The sequence below is a fragment of the Aethalodelphis obliquidens genome, unplaced genomic scaffold, assembly GCF_003676395.1.
Source record: "Aethalodelphis obliquidens isolate GAN/ISIS:26980383/991018 unplaced genomic scaffold, ASM367639v1 scaffold1, whole genome shotgun sequence".
NCBI classification, from domain to species: domain Eukaryota; kingdom Metazoa; phylum Chordata; class Mammalia; order Artiodactyla; family Delphinidae; genus Aethalodelphis; species Aethalodelphis obliquidens.
In genome coordinates, this window is record NW_020837945.1 from 57,726,284 (window position 1) to 57,753,351 (window position 27,068).

The window sequence follows — 27,068 nt, forward strand, 5'->3', positions numbered from 1 at the left end:
TAGCTCCAGCACACCAGTGCTAGAGATATATTACATTTAATTCGGAAAATGTTTTACTATATATCAAATTCAAATGAGTCATCTGCACATGGGAGTTTTTCGGTGACTTAAATCTCCAAAACCTATTTTCTCACCAGTAACCTCTAATGTTTAATGCTTTCCTGGATTTAGCCTACTCTTCCCCCAGCTAACATCTATGCATCCTTTTTGTCGTGCTCAGATGCCTCTTTCTTAGTTTCCATGGACCAGCAGCCTCCATCCCGCCACACCCAACTTATCACAGGACCACATGTTGTATTTTCTCACCACAGTCCTGACTTTCCCTTCAGAGTACGACATACAACTTATGAATGTACGTTTCTTTTTGTTCCTCTTTGTCTGTACTAGACTGGACACCATGTGAAGGCAGGGACTGGGTCTATTTTGCCCCCTCTAGCCCCAGCAGCCCGATGAATGAATGGATAAATTCACCTCCTTCTGCACTGGGGTGGCCCTTCCTCTCTCACTTGGCCCATGAACTTTTCAGTCTGTTAAGATATCACAGGGGAAAAGAAGCTATTGCCTTTCCAGCCATCCTCATCTGTTAGAGGAGGTCACGGAGAGGACGTGACTGTCGGCTGATCCACGAGCTGGACCAGGGCAGTCGGAGGTCGCTCACCCCCGCCCCTGTCCTTGGAATGTACATTCTGCCCACCTTTTTCCACAGCTGGAGCCGTTTTCAAGGATGCAGCTTTGAGAGAGCAAGGTGGCGTTGAGACCATCTGGATGGTAGGTGTGACTGAACCCAGGTAAGGCCTTTGTGTAAACGTTTAAGAGTCTGGCCAGGGATGCAGAGATCTCCTCCTCCGTGTACGAGCGCCAGTTTCAGATTTCACCCGGGGGGAGACTTGCAAGGTTCCTAATCATCATCATCCCAAGTCGTACTCACATCAGCAAAACACTGTGCACTATCACCATTGGTTGGTGCAGAGGCTGTTACGGAGCAAAGCGCCCCTTGCCCAAAGCCACATGGAGGCCAGATACTGTGGAGGCCTTCCGCGAAAAGAAAAAGCTTTATTTCAGGGCGGTCAAGCAAGGAGACAGGAGGCAAGGCTCAACTCTGTCTCCCCATGGCAGAGTGACGTGGCTATTTAAGAGTCAGGGTTCTGGGACGAGGAAGAAAAAGGATGAGAGAGGCTGGTTCCAAAGTTTATTGACTAGCTGAACTCTTAACGCGCAGGCGCAATCAGGTTCCCTTAACGCGCAGGCGCAATCACAGGAGACCTGTGATTCAGGTCTCCGTGAGCCGCGTGTGCGAGTTTTAGGCGAGCGGGTATGAAACAGGTGGGGAAAATTTGGATTGTGTTGTCAAAAAGGTTACCCACTGGACAAGCAAGCTTATTCTAAGCAGACTCTGATCGGCCACATAGGTTCAATCCAGTTTTAGCCAGTTTTGTTGCGTTGTAAGCGGAGAGTTTTTTTTTTTTTTTTGCGGTACGCGGGCCTCTCACTGTTGTGGCCTCTCCCGTTGCGGAGTGCGCAGGCTCCGGACGCGCAGGCTCAGCGGCCATGGCTCACGGGCCCAGCCGCTCCGCGGCATGTGGGATCCTCCCGGACCGGGGCACAAACCCGTGTTCCCTGCATCGGCAGGCGGACTGACTCTCAGCCACTGCGCCACCAGGCAAGCCCCGGAGAGGTTTTTAACAAGCTGTTGCCTTATCTGCTGTTGTGTAAGACAAGCTCAAGAAATTCTGTTAGTCATCGGTTTCTGTTAACCCTGTGGGGCACGTCTCAAGGTAGGGGGAATTTATTTCTTTCATCAACATTTACCAACTTTTTTCTTTTCCTCTGTTTTTTTTTTTTTTTTTTTTTTTTTTGCGGTACGCGGGCCTCTCAGTGTTGTGGCTTCTCCCCTTGCGGAGCACAGGCTCCGGACGCGCAGGCTCAGTAGCCATGGCTCTTCAACTGGTTCATTCGGCCGTGCAAATGTTCTCACCACCCCATTACCCCCTTGCACTCTCTCTCTCTCTCGTCTTTATTAACAATCATGTATGATTGTTTTATCATTATAGAGGTAAAGGGGCATTAAATGGTTCTGTTTCTTCCTTCGTTTTTGTATCACTTGCAGAAATTGCAAAGCTAGAAAGATTTTCTTTGCTCTGTTTTCTCTCTTCCCACACTAGCTCTCTGAAAGCATGTTTTTGTTTTTTATTGTATATTCTATCATCTGGGACCTAGAACAGTGCCTGCTACACAGTAGGCATTCAGAACACATATGTTGAATGAGTGAATTTATTTCTGAATCATTTAGATAAATTAGGAGAGTATGCAGTTCATTCTAGAAAGAAGCCTGAGGACAGATGTTTTATACAATAATGATATTTAAATATTTTAAAAAGTAAACCAATCTGTGAATAGATAACTATTAGTTAGTTATAATTAATTTAGCAACTAAATAAATACTTGAAATAACTGTAAAGTTACCAAAAAAATTCAGTATATTATGGGTTGATCTTTGTCTTGTCCTATAACACCTCTCAGGCTCTGGGTTTTGAAAGTACCAATTTCCTGAAGTAACAGCTAGTTGATTTTTGTCTCAAAGATAATATTTTACATGTATGTGGCACTTTAGAGATTACAAAGCTGTTTCTTATATTGTCACACTTGATTATTATTCAAACTAAATGGAGAATTTCCCATGCTTTTAAGTCAGACTGTATGCTGTTGGATATAAAAGAAATAAATACTGTGTCAGAATATGCTAGTTAACTTGGAAGATCTGTTTCTCTTTCCTTAGAAATAAGAACACTACTTTTACACAGGGCACAGATCAGACATCTAAGAATCTATTTTTCTCAGCTCCCTTACAGCGCACTGTGAATATGTGGCTAAGTTTTTATCAATGAGATTTAAGTGACATTGTGAACAATTCCTCCCTTAAATGGAGAAGACATGCTCTTCTTCATCCTTTCCTACATCCAAATACCTGAAATGCATTTGTGATCGCTGGAGCTTTTTCAGTCATTTTAGACCAAGAGGGAAAAGGCCACAACCATGTCCATCTTATCCCCCGTTGTATTTTCTACACTTAGCACAAGACATAGCATATAGTAGCTATAAAATTTAATATTTACCAAATAAATGAATAAACATAATTTCCTTGATTATATTCCTTCCTGCCTTTATTTTCTTCTTGGAGAAGCTTTGGCCAGCTATATTCTAAGGAAGTAGTTATAATACTAGAGGTATTAAAGGTCCACGTTTGCACAGTCCTATGCCATGCCATAGATCATTTTTAGCCATTTACACAATTAACTAGGTTTTTTTAAAGCTATAGAATTATTTTGAAGTCCCCATTGTAGTTCTTGGGAGAGTTACTGCATATAAGGCTTTACCATGACATAAGGAGCTTGTGCAAGAGAATTTATATCAGCTAAGAGATCTATAAGGTTAGGACTAGATTCTCACAAATCTCCAACAGTTTCAATAAGATAAGTTGGGGAAAGTATGCAGGTGACCTAAGGAGACATTAAGTACAGTTGGAGCCAGAAGGTAAAGGAAGATTAATCTCTGGAGGGAACTGAGGTCTGCATTGGGGTGTGATTCAGGGTGGGCTTCTGTGTCCTGGGCTATTGCATATGCAGTAGCTTTTACCCTTAGAGTTCTTACAGGTGTCATTCCGTCACTGGTAATTCCTGTGATTCTATGACTAACTTTACTTAAAAACTACATTTTGATAGTAGCTGTCTCTGGTTGTCATTACATTATTGTTTTAAGATGTAAATTATATTAAAGCTTTTGGGAACAGATATCAATACATTATATGGTTATTATATTTCCAAATGATCATTTAGAATATCCTAAACTTACAAACTTCCAAAATTCCTTTAAAAATTGCTTGGTTAGTGTAGTATCAAAAAGATCTCAAGGCAATATTTATACAAAGTAATAGCATATCTTTCCTACTTTACTGGTTTGAAAGATAAGAGTTCAGCGACGTGCCGTAAATTGCTTAAAACATTATACATACCCAGTCTTACTGGATCCCAGGTGGACTCATTGCCTCATCTTTATAAAGGATGGATTTTTTTTGACATGTGTTTAATGGTGGTATTTTTTGTAGTAGCTAATGCTGAGATTTCAGGAGAGAAATTTGGTGCTGGCAATATATTTACTATACTTCTGGCACATAAACCAAAAGCTATTAGACTTTAATGGTTTTTTTCCCTAAACTTTTTATAGCCTTTCATTTTTAATCGCTGCCAATCTGCTGATTTTATTTTAAGTAGATACTTCAAGACTGTGCTTTGTCAAAACAGACAGATGTATCATTAAATTCCCTCCCAAATTACACATTAGGCAATGTCTTTGTTCATGTGCTACTGAGGTATTTGAATTTGTTATAATCTGGAGAAGAAAGAAGGCCAGAGAGGTGATTGACAGAGCAAAGAGCTCTGTAATTTAAAATTGATTGTTCTGATTGCAGATGACTTTGTGAAATGCATATTAGCCAAAGTGGGGGTGATAACAGCTTTATGTGCTCATGTTGGCAGGTCACTGTGGCACTGTTTTGCTGCAAGAGGCTAGTGGAAGAGGCCACACCAGAAGTCTCTGGAGTTGCTTTCCTGTCTATTAATCATCTCTTGATAGAAACGGGTGAGGGATAATTTGGGTAATTCTCAAATGTGCCTTTTCAATTGGGTTATGTAGTAACTTCCTGTTAGTGCTGTAACAAATTACCATAAACAAAGAGGTTTAAAACAACACAAAATTTAGTTTCTTACAGTTCTGGAAGTCAGAGTCTGAAGTGGGTCTTACTGGGCTAAAAGTAAGGTGTCAGTAGAGCTGCATTCCCTATGGAGGCTTTAGGGAAGAATTTGTTTCCTTGCCTTTTCTGGTTTCTAACGGCTGTTTGCCTTCCTTGGCTTGTGGCCCTTTCTCCATCTTCAAAGCCAGCAGTGTAGCATCTTCAAACTTTCTCTTACTCTGACCTTCCTGCCTTGTGATCACATTGAACCCACAAGAAAACACAGAATAATCTCCCCATCACAAGGTCCTTAAGTTCATCACATCTGTAAAGTCCTTTTTGCTATGTAAGGAGACATTTTCACAAGTCCCAGGGATTAGAACATAGACATCTTTACAGAGGCCATTATTCTGCCTTCCACAGATTATTTAAATCTAATAATGCATATTAAGGGACTTCTGTATGTAAGCCCCTTTTCTACAGCTGAGAGCCCCTGATAGACTTCCATAGTTGTTCCTGGACCACACTGTCTGGAAAGCCATCTTTTTACCAAATGAGTCTAGTTAATGGTTTTAGTAAAGGAAAAGAAGTAGAGATTTTCTTGAGAAGAGGGGCATACCTTCCAATAAGGGGAGCATCTAAGTAAATTGAAGCTCCATGAGAACGACATGCATATCGTTGCCCATTGCCCCCACCCCATGATACACAGGACAGCGATACCACATCCTTGTTTTCAGTGACCTTTTTTTTTCTCATCCCATGAAGAAAATTTGAATCCATAATCTCAGAATTGGGTGAGAAAATGTTCCGTGAAAGGATATCTGGTATACCATGGTTATCATGTTTATGGTTCACCTGCGTCAAAGATTGAGGTTAAAAAGACAATTTGGTGATCTTCAGATAAAGCATCTCTAGATGGGAAAATGTGAAAACTAGCACTGGAAGCCCTCATAATGGGGATGATGGAAAAATTCCATCAACTCTGGCAGCTGCTGTGTTCTGAGAATGTTGTGGTTTACCGAGTTGTGTGAAATGACTGTGCCTCTCAGAGTAAACAAAGCTACTGAGGAGAATCTAGCTGGTTCGAATGACAGAATGACAGAAGAAATGCAAGCCCTGCATTTTATGTGCAGCCTGTCATTGGAGAAGCCTTTGCATCGTTATTAGCAAGCTGTACTAAATCCTGAAAACGTGCTGTTTCTAAAACTGTCCCCACTTTGGGGACTAAATGTTCTTTCTGTTCCTTTTACTGCCTCCAGCTACATTTAAACGTCCCTTTAGTACCTGAAGTTTGTCCTGTGTTGGCCACTTTGGTTTTTGCTGAGCTGAGCAATACTCTGTTGGGTTTTGGAGGCTCCTCAATCATTTGCTTACTGGAGCGCCCTTGTGGCCACTGAATGAGGTTTTCTCTTTACCCACCAGGAAAAGATAGACATTTTTACATTTCTTTCCAGTTTCTTGGGACCTGAAACCCAAAGATGGATCTGTGCGGGCCTCCCTGTGCGTTGCCATCACCAGAGTCATCTTAACTTTCTCTCTGGGGACAGATTCAGATACCTGATGCCAACATGGGGGGCAGACAGGAGTCGATGTTCTACTTTTAAGGTAGTTTTGTCTCTGCTTTTTCTTTTCTCATGTCAAGTTAAGAAAAGGAATTGATGTTTATTTTCAGAGCCTCCTTTTTCTCCATGTAAAGTCTTGATCATTAATGTTCAAAACTTTAAAAATTTATTCTTCTACTCTTCCAACCTTCATTTGTTGACGGTCTACTACATACAAAGTACTGTGCTTAGAATTCATGAGGATTCTATATGAGTCCAAAGGGATAAGCAGAGAACGGAGAGAGTACAGGTTCTCGCTGAGATTCTAGACCTGGGTTTGTTATGATGTCACCAACACGTTGTGACCTTGAATAAATCCTTTCCTCTTAGGAATTCTGTCTCCTCCTCTGTGAAAGGGGTTGGTGCCGGTTGATCTCCAAGGCCGCGCAGCTGTGTGTTCAGATGAGTGTAAGGCCAGGAGTGCAGCTCTCCTTACCTGCCCTGTTTCCACTAGTGAAGGGGAAATCTTAGGGAAAGGCAGGATGGCAAGATTCCTTCCAAAAGATGACACTTTAAGGGGAACACTCCCTTTCCCATTCCAGGACAAAAACTTTCCCCCTCTTAGTGTATATAATGCCAGGAATCATAGACAAAATCTGTTTAAAGTAAACCCAAGGCAAACAAACAAATAAAATGCTTAGTTATTGCAAAAACAGGATGGTAGCAATTTTTAGAGAATTAACCAACTTGTTTTTAAATTAAAAAGGTAGCCCATACTAAAAAATTTAGAAAATAATAAAAAGCACAGAGGGGAGGGATAAAATGTAGCAATAATCCCACTGTTCAGAGATACTCATTGTTAGCGTTTTAGTGTGCTTCCTTAGAGCCTTACAGTTCTTTGTAGTCCTGACATAGAGTGGATGTTTGTGTCCCCCCAAGATTATATGTTGAAGCCTAACCCCAGTGTGATGGTATTAGGAGGTAAAGCCTTTGGAGGTGATTAGGTCATGAGGGCAGAGTTCTCATGAATGAGATTAGTATCCTTACAAAAGAAAACCCACAGAGCTTCCCCGACCCACTGTGTGAGGACACGGTAAGAGGATAGCCATTTATGAACTGGGAAGCTGGCCCTCACTAAGCGCCAAGTCTGCCAGTGCCTTCATCTTGAACTTCCCAGTCTCCAGAATTGTGAGAAGTAAATTCCTATTGTTTTTAAGCCACCCAGTCTATGATTATCTGTTATAGCAACTCAAATGGACGAAGACGAGTCCCAATTAAAATTAAGAATGTGTTCCCTATAATACATCTTTTTTTTTATATAACACTATATTTTCAATAGCTATAAAATAATATACATCTATTGTTATAATTTTGGAAATTACTTAATAATTATTATTTAATAATTATTAAATTACTTAATAATATAAGGAAGAAAAAATGAACACCTTAAACTTCATCTTAATTCTTGGATAGTGGTGATTTTTTGTCTCTCTCACTTTCTGCTTCATGCTTTATTTTTCTCAAAGATCTCATTTGAGTCTCGGTACTATTCTCAGACAGCATTGTTTCTTCTTAAGCACAGGTAGAACAGCGTGTGATTCCTGCCCTGTGGACACTTCCCTTGGCTGGCACAGTGATTAACCTGGCGTCAATTACACTAAGTGCTATTTAAGGAGGGAGGACATGCAACCTGGAAGTTAAACCATTAGCACTAAATTAAGGCCATTGTGAAACAGGCAAGACATCTTTTAGATACAGATACGCTTTGTTCTCTTTCTGCTGGACACAGAGATTTGGTGATTTCATCCAAGTTAAGCTGAGTTGGTCAGGTGGATATTTGAAGAAACATGGTTACTAGGACCACCTTTCCTTGCAGGAGAAGTGTCTTCTGCTTTGCACTAAGGCGGTGGGTGCCGTGCTGTTCAGGGTTCACAGAGAATTCACTCCCTCCCTGCAAAAACACACTTATGGTGCATATTATTTGTACTCTGTATTAAGCTTTGTGTGTGTGTATGTGTGTATGTATCTGTGTATGAATGTGTGCCCACAAACACAGGTGACAATTCATAGACACCTAGGCATTTTTAGGTGCAGAAACAAGTTATAAGTAGTATAGAAGGAATTTATAAAGGGATTTGAAGTCAGAATGCTTTTTTTTGGTAGTTTATATGTGCATTAATCTGGCTAATTGTGATTATTTTCTTATATGGAAGGTTTTAATATGTCACACAATTTACAGTAGCCATTTATTATTATTTTTTGAGGGCCTACCATGTGTCAGGCATCTACTAAGCATTGGAGCTGTAGGAGTGAATAGACAAATTCTCTGCTCTCTCAGAATTTATGGTCCAGTGAATGGAGGCAAAGAAAAAAGCAAACAAATAAATTAAATAGATGTTAATAGCTGCTTGGAAGAGACAAAAAAGCAAGGAGAGACAATAAAGCAGGGGCATAGGGAGTATGTATGAATGTTGCTGGGTGTTGGTGCAGAAGGGTTAGAGGGTGGCTATTTTAAATAGTGTCAGGGGGCTTCCCTGGTGGTGCAGTGGTTAAGAATCCACCTGCCAATGCAGGGGACAAAGGTTTGAGCCCTGGTCCAGGAAGATCCTACATGCGGCGGAGCAGCTAAGCTGGTGCGCCACAACTACTGAGCCTGCTCTTTAGAGCCCGCTAGCCACAACTACTGAAGCCCGCACGCCTAGAGCCTGTGCTCCACAATGAGAAGCCACTGCAATGAGAAGCCCACACACCGCAGCGAAGAGTAGCCCCCACTCGCCGCAACTAGAGAAAGCCTGCGTGCCGTAATGAAGACCCAACGCAGCCAAAAATAAATAAATAAAATAAGTAGTGTCAGGGAAGGCCTGACCATATATGGGACGAATCCTGCAGATCATAAATGTGAGTGATAAGGAGGCATGTGAGTGGAGACCTGCAGCACATGAGGAAGGGAGTCATGCAGCCATCTGGAGGAGAGTGATGTAGGCAGAAGGGTCATCATGTGCAAAGGTCCTGAGGCAGATACACGCTTGACGTATTTGAGGAAGAGCAAAGAGGCCTGTATGGCTAGATTAGGGGAAGTGAGGAAAATAATGGTAAGAGGTGAGATCAGAGAGGAATCACGGTTCTCAACTTTAGTAAGCATTTCTCTTAGATGCTGTGTGCATATCATTTCACTCATACTTTGACCCAGTGTGCTTTGATTCCTGGGGGAAATCATACAAGGTGACGTCCAGCCAAATGGACTGGTGGTCGTTTGCTCTCCTGTTTTGGTAATCTGAGAGGGTGTATTGGTGTATTCAGTTTCCATTGCTGCAAAACAAATGACCACAAATTTGGTGGCTTAAGACAATGCCATTTATCACCTATAATTTCTGTGGGTCACAAGTCCAGGCATAGATTAACTGGATCCTCTGCTCATGGTCTCACAAGCCAAATTCAAGGTGTTGACTGGTCTAGGTTCTTATTTGGAGACTCTGGGGAAGAATCCGATCACGAGCTCATTCAGGTGGCTGGCCACATTTTGTTCCTTGCAGTTGGAGGACTGAGGTCTTTATTTCCTTGCTGACTATCACCCAGTCTCAGTTTCTAGAGTCCGCTGCAGTTCCCTGCCACACGGCACCCTCTGTCTTCAAAGCCAGCAATGGAGAATCTTCCTCACATCAGATCCCTCTCATAGTTCTAATCTCTCACGTCAAGAAGGGCCCAGTCTCTTTTAAGGATTCATCTGATTAAATCAGGCCGGTCAAGGGTAATCTCCCTATCTTAGAGTCAACTGATTAGGGAATTAATTACATCTGCAAAATCCTTTCATCGCAGCACCTAGATTAGCATTTGATTGAATTACTGGGAGAAGTTGTACGGGTGTACATACACCAAGGGGCAGGAATACTTTCTACCATCTTAGATTTCTGCCTACCAAAGTGGGGGAACCTACAACTAGAATAGACTGTATGTAGGAGGGGAATGTTTGTGGCTAAATGTCCTTAGGCACACTCAGACCCAAGTCATCCACATTTATGTTGGAAATGGGTGAAGTGGGTGAGGTTGAGGAGGAGGGGCATTTTACAGGTGCTGACTTGGAATCACCACGGCTGAAGGTGTGAGGAGTGGGGGCAGGAAGCTGGCATTTGTTGAGTTTGATTGTGTGCCCCCTGATGGAGGGTGTGAACACTGGCATAAATAGGGAAGGGCAAGAGGCGGTAAGGGGTAGGGGCTGCATAGGGAGACTGAAGATTAGGGATCAGAAATACAGAATTATGAGTAGCCTCGACAGTGAGTTTTATCTGCAGGGGCTATCTGGTTCGAGCATATGAGGAAAGTGAAGTTCAAAGAATAACATTTGAGGAGAGGTGTGGCCAGAATGACAGGCCAAGCCTCCTGTAGGTCTGCTAATGCTGGTCAGAGTGTGGTCCATGAATTGATAATGTCAGCATCACCCGGGAGCTTCTTAGACATGAAGAATCTTAGGTCCCACCTCAGACTTTCTGAATCAGAATCTGCGTTTTATCAAGATCCCCAGGCGACTCTGTGTGCGTTAAATTTCGAGAAGCGCTGCTCTACCCTGTTGGCCCGAGGAGGAGACCTTTTGTCTAGACTTCTCAGTAATCTGGCAAATGTTCTGCAGCCAAGGCAACCCCCGAGTCTCCAATAAACCAGGACAGTTGGTCCTCCAGCCTTCTGTCATCAAAGGCACAGTTAGTTATAACTATAAACACCTGCTAGATGTCACTGCTCTGGCCCTGTGCCACCGTCTCCGGTCCTCCCGCTGTCACCCAGGGATTATGTCACTCCTAGAAAGTAATTTGAGATCCTGTGGGCTGATAGAACTTCTTACAAATATCCAGCCAGAATAATGACCATGGCTGTCATAGACTCACTGAGTGCCTGTCGGGGACGAGAACTCGTGAGGCAGGACTCAGTCTGCCCAAGTCAATCTAGCAGAAAGGTTCTCCCTGGGAAGCCAAACGCTCTGAGGGTGGCCCCGTGGGAGCCGGCTGGACTGGCTGGAGCCATCAATCTTGTGAGCTGCTTCTCTAGCTCTTTAGAAATAATGAGTCTGTCCTGTGACTAAATGGCTTGAAGTTATCAAGCTGAGTGCCAGCTGAGGGCCTTCCCTGCTCAACAAACCTGCCAGCAGCCTCCACTCAAAACCCCTCAAACAAGATGAATGGCCAGGCTACTTTGGAACTTCACCGAAGCTCCTCCCTCTTCCAGGATGACATGTCAGGCGTCTGCTATGCTGAGATAATGACAGAAACAGTTGTGGATTAATGGTGGTAGACTGTGGGCCAACTACAGTACTGAGTATTTGACTGTGTCTTCCCTTGGAAGCCTCACAACAGTTCTAGGCAATAGTTTATTTCACAGATGGGGAAACCGGAGTTCAAAAAGGAAAATAACTCAGAGAGCAAGTAGCAGGCCCAGCATTCTCACCTGGCTCTTTCTGACCCCCAGTACGTGTTCTTAACATCGCTCTAATCTGAATTTGCCTTCGCGATCCTTTACCCACTGCAGAAACATTCCACACAGGGGCACATGCTCCGGCAGAGGGGCATTTGTAAGCGTCGCATCAGAGCACAGCCCAGCCCACCGAACCTTCAAAGTTTCTCTCTCCTAGAGGAGGCAATGAATAGGAAATTTATTTCAAAATTGGAAAGATCTATAATCATCTGTGTTCCTAGTACCCGGTCCACAGCTGTGTGTGGGCATGCTACGTTTGGTAAATACAAGAACGACAATATCCAGCATTTTATGATATGTTATAGTTTACTCCCACATACCATCTTCAGTTGTCTTCACAATTATCTGTTGTATACATAGAAGAGATGTTATTTCTACTGTTAAGGAAACTCAGGCTGAAAAGTGAAACTGGACTTGCCCGAAGTCATACAGCTAAGATACGGGTGAAAAACTCAACCCTGTGTGTCCTGACTCCCCGTTCTGTGCTCATTCCATGAGACCACAACTGTGGTGACAAATACAACTACACTTGGCATTGTGTCCTGATCACAGCTCACTGTCTTGGAGGAAAGTACTACTGGGCGATAGAACCCGTGATAGTTGGCATAATACATGACAGACTCAAGTGGTCTTTGAACCTATGAGTTCTATCTGGATGACAGCATTTAGAGCTTATAAGGTGTGTTCACAGGAATTATCTAGTCATATGCACCCATCTTGTGAGGGACATAGGGCAACACTGAAGCCAATCACCACAGGTGGCTGTCAATCACTTGAAATGTGGCAGCCCAGATTGAGATGTAAATGTAAAATACACACTGAGTTTCAAGGACAGAGTAGGAAAGAAAATGTAGAACATCTCTTTGATAAGTTCTTATATTGACTACATTTGACGCAATTACATTTTGTCTGTGTTGGGTTAAATAAAATATAGTGTTAAAATTATTTCCACCTGTTTCTTTTTACTTTTTAATGTGGCCACTAGAAAATGTACAATCACCTATGCAGCTTGCCTTTACATCTCTTGGACTTGCCTAAAGTCCACAGTAAGGTGATATCACAGTGAAGAGTAAAAGAAGTCCCACAGCCCTCTTTCCAGTTTGAACCCTTAAGAGAGCAGTACCTTTAGTGAGTGATTAACTCTGCACGGCTGAAAACGTGGGACCCTGTGGAGCAGCGCCTCTCAAATTTCATTTGCAGACAGAACACGCGCAGTTCTTGTTAAAATGCACATTCTGGTTCAGTAGGTCTGAGGGTGGGACCTGAGGTTCTTTATTCATAATGAGCTCGCAGGTGATGCTGATGCTGTGGTCCATGCTCCTGCTTTGAAAAGCAAGAACCTCTAGATGAGCAGAAACCACATTTCTGCACAGGGGGCTTTCATTGCTTCTCAAGTCATGCCATGAACACAATAACTGAGGCCAAGAATACCCTGGTGCTGAACACACCCATTCAACCTGTGTCAGGCACTGAAGTAGCTGAGGGCAACAAGCTTGTGTATGGATTTCAAATATGTGATGCCCAGAGCCACGGGAGGAGTGAAAGGGGTGTGGTGTGCATTGTGCGTGCGTGTGTAGTTGGGGGGTGGACAGGAGGAGCTTGACCAGGTGAGCTGTTAGAGCCAGGAGTGCCTTTTCAAAATTTGGGTGGTTTGTGTGTTAACAGCCCTTTGAATTCTGCTGTACAATTTTCATGTCTACATAGAGCTAGAAGTTTTTTTTTTTTTTTAAATGACTATATGATATTTTCCTAAATGAGGCTTTAGGTGAGAAGCTTATTGGGGAAAAGTTTTGGTTGAACCAGACAGCAAATAGAAGCTGTAATAACCTCTCTCATCCTTTTAGTTAAAAATGTTTCTAAAGTCAGGCTGGAATTCCTCTTGTGTTAGTCCTAGTGAAGTTCAGTTAATGAAACTCAGATATTTTCTCTCCTTTGTTTCCCAGTGTTTTGTTGGGAATTTTTCTTACTCACAGCCCCTGAGTATTACCTGAGACAGTCTAATTCTCCTTTCCCTTTCCTTTTTTTTCCCCTTTCCTCCCCCGTCCCCTCCTCTCCCCTTCTTATCATTTCCTTGCCATCTCCTTTGGCTTTCAGCTGCTTGTCTCAGGGGCTTGTTTTTGTGCTGGAGGCTTGGGCTTGGACGAGGCTGTCTTAGCGCAGTATCTGTGTGCAGCCCTTAAGACCTGAAGTGCGCTCCTTGGAGCAGAATGCCTCTGTCTTGATGTCTTCCTCAGGTGGTGGGTCTGGAGTGCAGCTGCGGGAGCTCTCATGTTCTCGTTGTGCTGGGGCCCCCTCCATGAGACATTCTCCAGTATCAAGTGGGCATTCTTTCCGGGGAAACCATTTCAGCCAAATTACGTACACCTTTCTCTCTTAGCATTGTTATTGTTATTTTTTAGCCTCTTGCCTCTCCTTAAATCCAACATTATCGTGTAGCCATCTGGGGAACTAAGCCTTTATTTTGCAATTTGCAGAAAATTCTGGTAAGAGCTTGGTGTAGAGCTCGTAATCACTTTATAACCCAGGTTGTTAGGATGGCAAAAACTGGTGTTTGCAAACCAAAGCCAAGAAGCCAGTAGATTATATCTGAGGAGTAGTTGGCCAGTGGGAAGTACAGTGCAGGTGGCTTTCGAGAATAGAATGCTGTGCCTGTGTTTTCTCATGCTTTATGTTTTAATATACTTTATTTTTTAGAGCAGTTTTAGGTCCACAACAATATTGAACAGAAGGTTCTGAGATTTCCATTTACCGCCCTGTATTTACACATACAGAGCCTTCCCCATCATCAACATCCCCCACCAGAGTAGCACGTTTTTGCAATTGATGAACCTACATTGATACATATTTTACTATCCAAAGTCTGGAATTTATCTTAGGTTTCACTCTTGGTGCTGTGTATTCTATGGGTGTGAAAAAATATACACAGATGTGTATCCACCATTATAGTATCGTACAGAATATTTTCACTGCCCTAAAAATCTTCTCTGCTCCGCCTATTCACCCCTCCTTCCCCACAACCCCTGGCAATCCATTGATCTTTTGACCATCTCTGTAGTTTTGCTATTTCCAGATCTCATGTAGTTGGAATCATACAGATTATTATTTTCAGATTAGCTTCTTTCGCTTAGTAATAGGCATTTAAGGTTCCTTCGTGTCTTTTTCTGCCTTGATTGGCATTTCTTTTTAATGCCAAATAATATTTCATTGGCTGGATATGTCATAGTTTATCCTTTGACCTACTGTACAGCATCTTGGTGGTTTCCAAGTTTTGGCAGTTATGAATAAACATCTGTGTGCAGATTTTGGTGTGGACGTAAGTTTTCAACTCCTTTGGGTAAGTACTAAAGAGTGTGATCGCTGGATCGTGTATGTTTGGTTTTGTAAGAAATGACCAAACTGTCTTCCAAAGTGGCTGTACCGTTTTGCATTCCCATCAGCAGTGAAGGAGAGTTCCTGTCGCTCCACATTCTTGCCAGAATTTGGTCATTGTCAGGATTCTGGATTTCGTCCATTCGAATAGGTGTAGTAGTATCTTCTTATTGTTTTAATTTGAATTTCCCTGATGGCATATGATGTGAAGTTTTCTTTGTTTTCTCCTTAGTATGAAAGCAATACATGCTCGAAACTATCCAGCAGTTTCCCATCTCATTCTATGCTTTTATCACTCAGATGAGGATGTGGCTTGCCGGGGCTTAGTCTGGGTCAAGGACCCAGAGATGTCAATATTTGCGAACATTCTTTAATCAGAAGCATATAGATTGTGTATCAGTCAGGGTTTGGTCAGTAAAACAGAAGCTACCCCAGGTATCTGAAGGAGGAAAAGGTTGAATAAATGGTACTGGAGTCAGCATAATTGGAAGGCCTTAGGTTGGAAGGCTGGGGGTGGGGGGAGGGTAAAGGGAAGCAAGATTTCTGTCTAGCAACCAGGAAGAACAGGCTTACAAGAAGCCCTCACTGTGGCTTTAGCTGACCTCCACATGGAAAAGTGGGTGGCTCTCGGGAGGATGCCTGATAGCCTCACGTAAAATCCTTGCCACGTCTGTCATCTGCTGATACACACCCACGTCCTGGTCTGCAGCTGCCACTTAGAGCACAACTGGCTCTTCTTCTCTTCTGCCTCAAAGTCTCAAGCAAATGCTTTTCACTGGCTGAATCTAACTGGGTCTACTGGCAAGGGAGCCTGGGAACCGTGGGTTTTGAGCTTCTCATCCCCACAGTACAGAGGAGAGCTTAGAAAGGTTGGAAAGGTGTGCTTTTCAACAACAATAGCCAGTGTGGACTGTGCATTCGTTGATTAGGGAATTCCTGCCAATCATAAGCCGCCTGACATATGGCAACAGCAAATTTTAAAATCTGAACCTAGGGTAGCTAGTGGGTGTCCTGGCTCATGTCACTAGAACCACCCTACAGGCTTCTTCTTTGTCCCACGTAGCATTTCCAAATGTGCCTCTGGAATGAGTGTCTGGGAGCGTGCCAGACACGGGATTCCCTTCTCCTCAGAGTGCAGTGCATTTGTTTTTCCTTCACTGGAAAACCCAAGAAACTCTTCCCTCCAACCTCTTACACTATCCCTTTCTCTCAGATGTACCCCACCCACACACACACACACCTGACAGGTGCTCTGGGAATAACCTTGGCTCCACTTGCTTGCAGGTGTGCCTGCAGCCAATGGGCCAGTGGCCCCAAGCATCCAGGTCTCAGTGTTTCCCTGACCATCCAGACAGGCTGAGATGGGAGGGAAGCAAGGAGTGCTGAGCCGGAGGGAAGCCTTGATAATACTCCACGGAGGTCAGAGCAGGCAGAGTAAGTATTGTCCTGACTTCTGCATTAGAGCAGAAATGAGGCAGAACAGCTTGCCGGTGATGGCGTGGTTGCCGTGGTGCTTGTGACCTCTCCTGGTGAGTCAGCAGCAGCCCTGCCAGGAATAGATCTTTGGACAATGGCTCCTATTCCATTTTGCTCAGACAGCTTGGAGACTTTGGTCTCAGCTAGTTTGGGACACATCCTGCAAACCAGTGTTCAAAAACGGAACCAGCATCATCTATGAATTGCTCTCAGGCCTGTTTCATTGTCCTATTATATTATGTAATGTTGAAAGGCCTTCAGACAGATACAGTCATATAGTTGGCTGGAGATTGTGAAGGCAGGCCAGTGAAAGGAAGTCTCATGTCCTCCTGGGTCATAGGAACATGAAGATGGTGGCACTCCTGTTAGCCTAGAGTAGTCCAGTAACAGCTCAGAGCATCAGTGCGTCATACTTCTCTTCCAAGAGACAACGTGCTTCCCTTCTCTCCTAGTGACCCCATTAACTTGCACTTCCCCATTTGACATCATGATTGGTCACTGAGAAGTACCCTAAGATACCCAAAGCCATGGTCTTGAATTTTATGTAGGGTGTCAAATTCTTTCTCTCACCACAAAAACTGTAGAGCTCTTTGGATGCATCTCTTCGTTAGATGTTTGACTCTTCGGAATACTATTCACTGTAAGGAAAACAGAAATTTCACAGGCAAATATGTAATACTCTTTCACACCCCCATGATTGCTAGCAACACAATCTAAGGACTTCACCGAAAAAATGCTCCTTCCATCTGTGGCCTGTTGATTCAGGAACTGACTTCAGTTCCTTTATTATGTCCCCTTGGAGATTGCAGAATCACTTATTTTATGCTCTGTGCTGTACACCGTTCCTCTCTTGATGTCTGGGGACCCTTCCCTCCACATCGAGGCTGTCCTGCTCCACAAACACCAGCCTCCCTATCTCCTCCACCCGCACCCCACAGACTCCTTCCCTGTGCTTCCAAATAATGCACAAACCACTTTGATTGGGATGTGGTCTTTGAATATCCTGCTAATAGTTATCCTCTATATTTTAACCTCAAGGCTTCTCAACTAAGTGATCTCTACTTATGAGTGCATTTCCTAACTCTTCCCACTGTTCTTTATTCCTTGAAATCTAGTTTTTGCACTTGCAATTTGCCTAAAACATCATTTATTTATTTATTTATTTTTTGAGAGACACACATTTTCACTATCACAGGATATTCCTTTAGAGCCATTTCAGACCATATGCTCTTAAATAATAATTCTGCATTTCTAAAGAATTCTGTACCGACAGCACTGATTCAGAAGCACAGACACATTTTATTCAAGATAGCTGATGAAAAAGGCTCTATCGTCAGGTAATCCAGCCTGCAACAACAATATGTGTTCAGCTAGCAATATGTTCAGAGTCCACCCCGATGGTATGTTTGAATTCCAACTCCCTGCCCCTCTCAAAAGCCTAGTCTTCATACACTGCCAGCCTGTATTCTCCTTACAGTCTAATGGGACTATGTTTCATTGTCAAACAAATACTACAAACTACGTCAGCATTTATTCTTAAACATCTCTATGGGCTACCCTGTTTCCAAACTCAGTACTTTTTCTCTATATCATCTCTGACATATTTGCTCAAGTCAGCTATCCTGATGCTTAGCTGTAGCTGCGTAACAAACCAGCCCCAAACTCGATGTAAAACAACCATCAGACATTATTGCTCACACATTTTGCAGGCTGTTAGGGATTTGGCTGATAGAGGATGGATTTGGCTGGTGGCTCTTGCTTCAGGCTGTGGCTGCTGGAGTAGCTCTGCTGTACACTATGGTCAGCCAAGGAGGCTCTTCCCCACATTTCTCCCATCCTCTTCCCATGATCAGTGAGCAGGCTGGGGCATGTTCTTCTCACGGTAATGGCAGAGACACAAGAAGCTGAGTGGAAACATGGAAAACTTCTTAGAGCCTAGGCTTGGAGCTGCCACCTTGTCACATGTTCCCACACACTGTTGGTCAGAACAGGTCGTATGGGTAAACTCAAAGTCTGGGGCAGAAAGGTACATTCATCTCTGATGAGCCCGTGGCAAAGGTTGGATGCAGGGAATTGAAGCCAACCATTCAGGGTATCACACCTGAGACCATCTCTTACTCTGGCTTTTGTGACTCTACACTCTTCTGAGACTCTTACAATGTTTCCAGTGACCTTTCACTGGATCCTCTAATTACGTAACTATGGATTTTCAGCAGTACTCTTGTTTCTTGTACTATGCTCTTCTCTTCATTAATAATACCTTTAAATTCAGTTATTACCTCAATGGTGAAGTACCCTTCAGATATGTATTTCAAGCCCAATTTTCTCACTAGTTTTAGTTTCTTTCCTCTACTGAGATTTTAGTTTGTGTAATTCACTGTCATCTTAGGTTCAACAATTCTAAAAAGAATTTATCATCTTTCACCTAAAAGCATCTTTTCCCGTTACTTTCTTGTTTTTCAAGTATTTATTTATTTATTTATTTGTGCCTGGTCTTAGTTGCGGCACGTGGGCTCCTTAGTTGCAGCTCGTGGATTCCTTAGTTGCATCTCACGGGCTCCTTTGTTGTGGCATGCCAACTCTTAGTTGTGGCATGCATGTGGGATCTAGTTCCCTGACCAGGGATCGAACCCAGGCCCCCTGTATTGGGAGCATGGGGTCTTAACCACTGCACCACCAGGGAAGTCTCCCCCTTACTTTCTTTTGACCCTTGTCAGTGGGACCACCATTACACTTTGGAGTTGTCATTTTTTCTTCTATATTCTTCACACTCCATATCATGGACCACACTAGGTCTTAACCAATTTTCTTAAGAAATGGTTCTCCTATCTTCCTACGATGGCTTCTGTTTTCCTTACCCTCTCCCCACGAGTCAAGTTCTATACCCATCTTGTAAGGGTCAACACATGGTCAAGCTTTCTGTGAAGCCACCTTCTCTGATATCTCTAGATTTCTTTGGTTTTCTTTGCTTTTGAACTTCAAAACAATTTCTAATCTGTGCTACAAAAGTTATCAACTTTGTCAATTATCAGTTCAGCGATAGCTGGCATAATTTGATTTCTTCAGTTTGTATATATCTACTCTCTCCAAATAGACTGCAACCCAAGGAGACAATGTGTTGCATTGAGGGAGTACAGGATTTAGAGTCAGGCAAACCTGGTTCGAGTCATATTTGGCTTCTTATTACCTATAAGCCTTGAGAAAATTACCTCTCTCATCTACAAAAAATGGGTTATTTACACTAAAGAATCTTGGGAAGGAATGTAAGAGATCATGTATGGAAAGCAGTTAGCACACAATAGGCTCTCAATAATGTTTTGGTTTCCTTCCCACGTTCCTTTTATTTTTTTCCCATGGCTTCTTGTTGCTGTTTAATATTACTGTGTTCTCTTTACATGTTTTCATTCACTCTCCTAATTCTAAAGCAGGTTCCTCAAGTTAAGAAATCTGTGTCCTTTGTATCTAATAGTTATTTGCATTTGTGGAAGGTGTAAATCATGTGGTCTGAGAGTCTTCATCTACAAGATAAAAAAGCCTTTTCCTCCAAAGTGTCTAGGAAAGAGAGTCTGCTTTTATTAGGAGAGCTCACTGAACTGTGAATTAATTGAAGTTTCCATTGAATGCTTCCTCTTTTGGATAACTTTTTTCTACCTTGTTTAGGAATCCAGTCACTTTTCTCCAAAAAAAAACCATTTTCTCAGAGAGTATCTAATATTGGTCATTTCTTGTTCAGTGTGAATTTTAGCCTGGGTATTTCTTCTTCTGGGCCTCTCCTTAATGATCGATTGATTGATTTTTCTGTGATCAGCGGCTTTTGTCTCCTTGCAGAGATTGCGTCCCTCTGGGCCACACCATCCACGAGTGTGTCCAAAAGATGCCCACTACCCTTGTTTTCTTACGCACTGAGATGGAGTAGTGCTACTCACTTACTAGCAGCAATTTAAGAAAATGCCCTTTTCCACATGACTTGGATGAAAGCTTCTTGTTGGTTTGTAGCTTTGTAGCTGACACAAAAGTGGGAAAAATAGAAAGAATTCAAAGTGTTATTAATAGGATAGAACACGGGCATCTTACTCATAAGATAAAATCCAAGAGACAAAGACCTATATTTAGTACCGAATAAACTTGACCTTATAATAGTACAACAAAACAAAAACGAAGAGACAAAAACCCCTAACACAATGTGATTCTGTCTTGGTAAAGGTACAGAGTTACTCTTTGTTAATGGAAATCTTAGTCCCATTTCACTAGCTACATCTGGAGCACTGAGTTAATTCTGCATGACACACTCCAGAAAGATCGCTGACAAACTGGGAGCAGTTAGAGGAGGTCATCCAGGGAATGGAGGGTCTGGAAACCCTTCATGACAGGAGGCACAGTGCATAGCATGGCTCTAGCTGCCTCTGAGTATCAGGAGGTCTGCCTCTCTGGATAGAGTAGCCTTGCTTTATTCAGTCCCAGAAGACAGAACCAGTGCTGTCAAATAGTGGAAGGTCTGCCTTGTAAGGGGCTGAATTTCCTGAAGTTTCAAGCTAGAGCTCAATGGCCACTTGAAAATGACAGTGACCACTTACATTTACTGATTACCAGGCATTAGTATAAATAGACACTGTTGATACATACATATATTATATATATATACATTATAATACAAGCTTTCTTTACAAAATTGAAAAGATAGAGGGTGTAATGAAAAGCATGTGTCCCTTCCATCCCTAATGCCAAGCTATTCTCCCCAGAAGGAACCAATGATACCAGTTTCTAATGAATCTTCTTCTATGTGTACATACATATGAGTGCACACAATAATTGCATTTTTTACGGTGAACAGGTTATACAAACTGTTTTGTACTTCATTTTTTCCCTCTAGATACAGATCTATTAATTCTCACAACAACCCTAAAAGTCAGGTCCTATAATTATTCCCATTTTAGAGATGAGGAGATGAGGCTCAGAGAGTTTGTTGCCCAAGGTCACACAGATAATTAGGGGCGGAGCTGGGATTTGAATCCAGGTATTCCAGTACCGTTCTGTCTCTAAAAGGTGGTCTGGTTGGGATTCCCACATGGAGTGTGCACTTAGCCTGCACGTGCTCTAAGTTCCCTTTCATCTCTAAATCTTTTCCATAGAGCTAGTTCTTGGTCTATAAGTAACAGTTAAACATTCATATAGGCTTCATCTGTGCTTTGGATAATTTCATAAATTTATTTGAATCCTGTGTATTTTAAGTATTATCTGGAAGTGGAGCAAAAATAATATAAAAATTAGGGCATACAAATGATTTCCTCTTTTTTTCTGGCGGTATGCGGGCCTCTCACCGCTCTGGCCTCTCCCGTTGTGGAGCACAGGCTCCGGACGCACAGACCCCGTGGCCATGGCTCACGGGCCCAGCCGCTCCGCGGCATGTGGGATCTTCCCAGACCGGGGCACGAACCCGCGTCCCCTGCATCAGCAGGCAGACTCTCAACCACTGCGCCACCAGGGAAGCCCGATTTCCTCTTTCTTGAGAAGTGATTGTACATTCAAAAAGGTTATAATATAACCTTTTTCTTGAATCATGCAATAAACCCTGGAGTTCTTTATACATCTCTGGGAGTTATTAGAGTTTCTCTGAATGATTCAGATGGGAGAACAGAAAGAGAGGACATCAGTATTTGGTGAGCATTTTCTAGATTCCAGGAACTGTGTTTGGAGATTTATGTATACTGTCTTACTTAAAATAAGCTAACGAGCTGGACATAATTCCCATTTTATAGATGAGTAAACCAAGGCTCATAGGAATTACTCACCTTACACCACTAGTAAGCTGCAGAGAATACATCTGCAGCTAGAGGGATCTGGTGGCAAAACATGCTTTTCCAACTCTACTATATTGCTTCTCAGTCACAAACACATGGAAGCTACTGTGGGTTTGGCCAAGTTTAAGAACACCATGGGGAGTAGATATTTTCCCCTTTCTACACTGACGTGCTCACACTCTCTCCTCTGTTTAGAGCTTCTGAGAAATTTGAGGAAGGAGGAGTGACTGAAAAGTCTGGGCATTCAGAGGGAAGAATTCTTACATAAGGTTTGGGTGCTTGATAAATACTTTTGCTTTTACTGTTTATACTTACTCTCCTATTGCCACCTTTCACAGCCAAATTTTATGAAACTCTACTAAACTTTAGGCATTCTATATTCATATACATCATATGTCTCATTCTGACAATAAGTCTGTGAAGTAAATATTAATAATCTCATTTTACAGACGAGAAACAAAGGCTTGGCGAGAGAAAATAGCTTTCACAAAGTCAGAAACTGTGGAGTGATGGGAAGAGAACTTAAACTCAGGTCTGTCTGACTCCAAAGTCCATGCTCTTTCTACTGTACAGTGCACCTCTCCCCAAAAGATAAGACCTGCACCCAATACCAATTACAAAATACCACAGGTAGGAGGCAACTTTTCTTTATCTGAGATTCAGTCCAAAGACATCTTCCACTAATCAGAGGAATCCACTGCCACTAATCTATCATACTTGAACGTCATAGAAATGCAACTGATTTTTGCATGTTAATTTTGTATCCTAAAACCTTACTAAATTCATTTATTACTTCTAATACATTTGTGTGTGTGTGTATAGTCTAAAGTTATCTACATATAAGATCATGTCATCTGTAAATGGAGATAACTTTACTTCGTTTCCGATTTGAACCCTTTTTATTTCTTTTTCTTGACTGATTGCTGTGGCTAGGACTTCCTGTATTATGCTGAATAGAAGTAGTGAGAGTGGGCATCCTTATCTTGTTCCTGATCTTAATGGAAAAGCTTTCAGTTTTCAGCAAGATGTTAGTTGTGGGCTTTTCGTATGTGGCCTTTATTGCGTTGAGGTAAGTTCCTTCTATACCTAGTTTGTGAGAGTTTTATCATGAACTGGTGTTGAATTTTGTCAAATGCTTTTTCTGTATCTATCGAGATGATCATGTGGTTTTTATTCTTTTTTCTGTTAATGTGGTGTATCACATTAATTAATTTGTATATGTTGAACAGTCCTTGCATCCTAGAGATAAATTGCATTTGGTCACAGTGAATGGTCCTAAACTGTTAGAAATAATCAACAAATTCAGTAAACCTGCAGGTTACAAAATCAACATTAAAAAGATCAGTTGCCTTTCTATACACTAATAATGAGCTCATTATTTCCAAAAAGGAAATTAAGGAAATAATACCATTTACAATTATCAAAAAGAATAAAATACTTAGGAATAAACTTAACCAAGGAGGTGAAGGACTCTGGTGGAAGCAGGAGGAGAGAGGTGAAAGCAAGGGTGGATGGGACAGTTTGAATGATGTTCTAGTGTATAAGTCAGTAGTGGGTTCACAAGCATTCATTCTCTTATTATATTCTATAACATGTATGTTATATTCTTTAGTAAGTATCAAATATTGCATAATAAAAAAGTGAGTATTGAAAAAAAGACAGTCACATTGTTGGGTCTAAGGTTGGACTAGGCCAGTGGTTGGTCAACCTGGCTGCATCCTGCAGCCACAGAAGGAAGAGTCAGTTCTCCTGAATCAAAATCTCTGATGTAAGCTTCATTCACACAGGAATATCTGATTCATTTACTTCTGTATCCTTGCACCTATACCAATGCCTGAAACCTTTTGACAACTATGTATTAAATGAATGAATGCATGAATAGGACTGAGCAATCCGCATTTTAGTAAATGCCCACGTGATTCTGCAAGTTAGTCCACTGAACAAGACTGCCACCTTCCTCTCTCACACGCCCCAGATCCTTTCTCCTAACAACTGGGCAATCATCACACAAAAGCTCATTTCATGCAAAAGGAACAAGATGTGTATCATCACCTCAAAGGAAACCTTGAAGAAAGGAGATACACACCTTGGCAGGGATCATGGGAGACAGGCAGGCTGGTGGAGAGCAGCATGTAGCCAGTCTGCAGCTGAGCTTGTACCCTTCAGGGACAGCTGGTTTGTGCTTACCTTGACCTCAGTCTCAGTATTGAAGGAACCCTCAGTCTGGCATCCAAAGTAACTGATGTCCCTTCCAGTCGTAGACCTCTTCCCTGGGTCCTGGCTCTGGCCCCAGTCATCTGCCATGAACCTCAGAGGGTCCTGGTTCATGTCCTGAGACGTGCTTTTCACCAGCCTCATGGTGGCTGAGGCCTGAGGAAGAGAGAAATGGTGGGACAGAGGAGGCTTCAAAGCCTAACCTGACGAGGGAGAAAACCTGGACTCCTGAGCAGTAACCTGTTTCCTTCTCCAGCACCTGCTGACTCTGCCCAGCAACACTCTCCTCTCGATCCCACTCTCCCCTCCCCATGTGACACTTTTCTCGAAGTGTCTGCTCTCTTCTTTTCTTCCTAGAAACACCCGGAAAATGGTGCTCAGCTCACTCAACTTCAGCAAGTCACCTCTGTGTGCTGCTCAGTAGGAAAAGTTTGGGAAAGATCCAGACTTTCTGTATCAGCTCTCTACTGCTGCATAACAAATTACCCCAAAATGTAGTGGCTTAAAGCAACAATATATTTATGTCAGTTTCTGTAGGTTAGGAATCTGGGAGCAACTTAACTGTGTGTTCTAGATCAGCATCTCTCGTGAAGTCACAGCCAAGCAATCAATAAAATATGCAGCCTCTGAGGCTTCACTGGGGCTGAAGGAACCACTTCCAAGCTTACTAACCGGACTCTTCACTTCCTCACTACGAAGGTCTCTCCATAGGGCTCCTACTCCGTGGTTTCCCCTACAGGAAAGTAATACAAGAGAGAGGAAACCTAAGATGGAAGGGTTTTTTTTAAATAACCGGCTCTTGGAAGTGACACAGTATTACTTCTGTTATATGATATTGATCACCCAGACCAGCCCTGGTAAAATGTGGGAGGGGATTACATACAGGTGTGCATACCAGGAGGCAGGCATCATTGGGGCTTTCTCGGAGGCTGGCCACCCCTTTCCATTGATGGGCTTTCAAGCCCTATGGGTCCTTCAGTTAAATGTAGGTGTTTCCAGAGATTAACATAGTAACAGGCCATTAACTAATTAACCAAATAGCTGCCACTCTGAAAAGCAGAAAATAGATGGGCAAGTTGTGTGTGGAAGGAATAGGAGCGATGAGAAAAATTCCTCTGTGGGGCTTTGGAGGAGGGTCAATGGGGAAGGATCTACTATTTGTGGGAGGAAGTCAGCCCAGTATGATAATAAAGACACTGAAAAGCAAGATCCCTGTCTAAGAGGAGGGGACAGAGTGGGGGATGGAGAGACATTCCATTTGCTGTCTTTGCAAACATCACCTACTGAGACCTTGGTATCTGTGCAGAGATGGGGAGAAAGCCGGTGATGTGCCTCACTGCTGGTTAATTAAATGTTCCTTCCAAGGCAGCTGGTGGAGTATGTGCCTATATACCATTCTCAGTTTGGTTTTTCCCCTTTTTCCTAAATCACACATTTTAATTAACCTTCAAGCCCTCGCTGAGGCTTTGAAAGAACTTAATTGGCCTGCAGGGATTGAAACACACAACAGCCAGAAAAAGGCTACATCTCCGTTGTTTTCACTCTGAGGACTTGTAACATTGAAGTTATTGTTTTATTTCAGCCTTTGAAGCCCAGAGCTACGTGTGCATTCCTGTTTGGAACTGGCAGAAGCATCTCTGAGTGCTTAACTGAAGATTGCGAAAAGGTATTGCAGCCACAGTGACATGTGAGTATTTAACACTTGAGTCGTTCATTCATCTTGTGTTTTTGGGTTGACAATAAGAGTTGTACTCCTACTGGCTTTTTTTTGTTGTTGTGTTTTTTTTTTTTGGCTTCCTCATTGTGGATGGGAAATATTTGGACTGGAATTTAATATGCAGACTTTCACAGTCAGGTGGGAAATCTCTTGAAATCAGAACCACGTAAGAGACTTTCAGATGTTTTCAGTTTTGTCCAACATAATTCTGAGATCCACAGTCCATGTGTGTATTTTATTTTCCATATGGGTCCATATGAAAAGCAACTGACAGGGGCTTATTGAAAATCAATGATGTGCAGAGATCAGGCAATAGATAAACACTTGTTTGACTTCAGAATAGAGTTAATTGTCAGGGGAAACCCACACGAGTGAGTGAGCTCACCAAAGGAGTGAGACGGGGAGAGAATAGCAGAGAGTCAAGAACTGGGATGCTGAGAATCTAGAGGAAAAGAAGCTGGCAAAGGTGGTGGGGAAGGAGACTGTGAGGTCAGGGGTCGGGGGAGGAAAGTAGTGAAGAAAATCCAGGAGGCATCGCAAAATAAGGGTGATTAGTCATCTTAAAAGTGCAGAGGGCTGCCCTGGTGGTGCAGTGGTTGAGAGTCCGCCTGCCGATGCAGGGGACACGGGTTCGTGCCCCGGTCCGGAAGCATCCCACATGCCGCGGAGCGGCTGGGCCCGTGGGCCATGGCTGCTGGGCCTGCGCGCCCGGAGCCTGTGCTCCGCAGTGGGAGAGGCCGCAGCAGTGAGAGGCCCGCGTACCGCAA

At 42.8% G+C, this 27,068-nt stretch overlaps 1 long non-coding RNA gene across 1 annotated transcript; it reads left to right on the forward strand.

Annotated features, from left to right (window-relative positions):
- The first annotated feature begins 1,619 nt into the window (after nt 1-1,619).
- LOC113619714 (uncharacterized) lies at nt 1,620-26,914 on the forward strand. Its single transcript, XR_003432510.1, has 4 exons — nt 1,620-1,775; nt 4,533-4,635; nt 26,167-26,271; nt 26,876-26,914. It is a non-coding gene; the product is annotated as an uncharacterized LOC113619714 (long non-coding RNA).
- Nucleotides 26,915-27,068: the final 154 nt, after the last annotated feature.